General features: G+C 33.9%; 1 non-coding gene across 1 annotated transcript; it reads right to left on the bottom strand.

Annotated features, from left to right (window-relative positions):
* Positions 1 to 1713: 1713 nt before the first annotated feature.
* LOC144380658 (U6atac minor spliceosomal RNA) lies at positions 1714 to 1837 on the bottom strand. The gene has a single exon (XR_013444880.1). It is a non-coding gene; the product is annotated as a U6atac minor spliceosomal RNA (small nuclear RNA).
* Positions 1838 to 2075: the final 238 nt, after the last annotated feature.

A 2075-nucleotide genomic window follows, 5' to 3' on the forward strand; every position in this document is an offset into this window, starting at 1 on the left:
GGAAAATACTGATAGTTTATCTCCTAAACAGTGAAATTTTCCATCTGGCAAAAACTACTGCACAAAATCAAAAACCGATTTCTCCCCCTGATTATTTTTAAGCTTTTATTTTAATTCCAGTTAGTGAAAATACAATGTTATATTCTTTTTTCAACTATCTAATATTTTCTAAAGAGTATAGTAGGAAAGTGGAAATATAAGAAGAAGAAAAAAAAAGATAAGTATACTCTTAATCCCCTTTATCTATTTCACACATTCCCCACCCACCTCTACTCTGGCAACTACCAGTTCATTTTCTGTATTTAAGAGTCTGGTTTTTTGTTAGTTTTTTTTTCTTTGTTTGTTCATTTGTTTTGTTTCTTCAATTCCATGTGTGAGTGAAATCATATGGTATTTGTCTTTCTCTGACATTTTTTCATTAGCATTATACCCTCCAGGTCCATCCATGTTGTTACATATGGCCAGATTTCATTCTTTTTTATGGCTGAAAAATATTCCATTGTGTGTGTGTATATATATATACATATATATATGTATATATGTGTTATACACATCTTCCTTATCCATTCACCTATAGACACTTGGGTTGTTTCTATATATTGGCTATTGTAAATAATGCTGCAATAAATGTATGGTTCCATATATCTTTTTGAATTAGTGTTTTTGTTTTCTTTGGGTAAATACCCAGTAGTGGAATTACTGTATCATATGGTAATTCAATTTTTAATTTTTTGAGGAACCTTACTGTTTTCCACAATGGCTACACCAATTGATTTTCTGTCTGGATGATCTATCCATTGATATAAGTGGGGTGTTAAAGTCCTCTACTATTATTGTATTACTAACAATTTCCTCCTTTATGTTCTTTTTTTTTTAAAAAAAAAGATTTTTATTTATTTATTTGGGAGAGAGAGCGTGAGAGACAGCACGAGCAAGGAGGAGGGCAGAGGGAGAAGCAGACTCCCTGCTGAGCAGGGAGCCCGATGTGGGACTCGATCCCAGGACCCTGGGATCATGACCTGAGCCGAAGGCAGCCATTTAACCGACTGAGCCACCCAGGTACCCCTCTCCTTTATGTTCTTTATGTCCTCCTTTATAGTTGCTTTCTGTATTTAGGTGCTCCTATGTTGGGTGCATAAATATTTATAATTGTTTTATCCTCTTGTTGGATTGTTCCCTTCATCATTATGTAGTATCCTTCTTTATTTCTTATTACAGTCTTTGTTTTAAGATCTATTTTGTCCAATATAAGTATTGCCACCCCAGCTTTTTTTTTTCACTTCCATCTGCATGATAAATGTTTTCCCATCCCTATCACTTTCAATCTGCATGTGCCTTTAGGTTTGAAGTGAGTCTCTTGTAGGCAGCATACAGACAGATCTTGCTTTTTTTATCCATTCAATTACCCTGTGTCTTTTGATTGGAGCATTTAGTCCATTTACATTCAAAGTAGTTATTGATAGATATATATTTATTGCCATTGTGTTACTTGTTTTACAGTTGTTTTTGTAGTTCTTTGTTCCTTTCTTCTCTTGCTCTCTTCCCTTGTAGTTTGATGGCTTTTTTAGTGATATGCTTGGGTTCTTTTCCCTTTATTTTTTGTGTATCTATTACAGGTTTTTGATTTGTGGTTACCATTAGGCTCATATAGAACATCTTATGCATATAGCAGTCTATATTAAGTTGATGGTCACTTAAGTTTGAACCCCTTCTAAAAAATGAAGGTTAGATGTCTTGAAGTAGATGGCAATGCCTTAACCATATGCATGTTGTCAGTCCTGAGGGCCTCTTTCACTCTTGTCAAGGGGAGTGCTAACCTTCTCTCCTTTCTTAACACCGAAAACAGATTTTTAACATAGGATTGTTTATTTGGAGGATCTGACCTCATTTCAATATTTCACACTAATAGTTACATTGCATGAAGGGTATAATGAGAAATAAGGTACAAATAAAGCAAGCACTTGTGAAATGACTTAATTTATAAATAATGATGCTAATAATATCAATAATAACAATACCAATCATGTTGTAAGAGAAATTGCAAACTATCCCTCTTCTAATCATGGGAAGCTCTG

Source organism: Halichoerus grypus, chromosome X (assembly GCF_964656455.1).
Source record: "Halichoerus grypus chromosome X, mHalGry1.hap1.1, whole genome shotgun sequence".
Lineage (NCBI taxonomy): Eukaryota > Metazoa > Chordata > Mammalia > Carnivora > Phocidae > Halichoerus > Halichoerus grypus.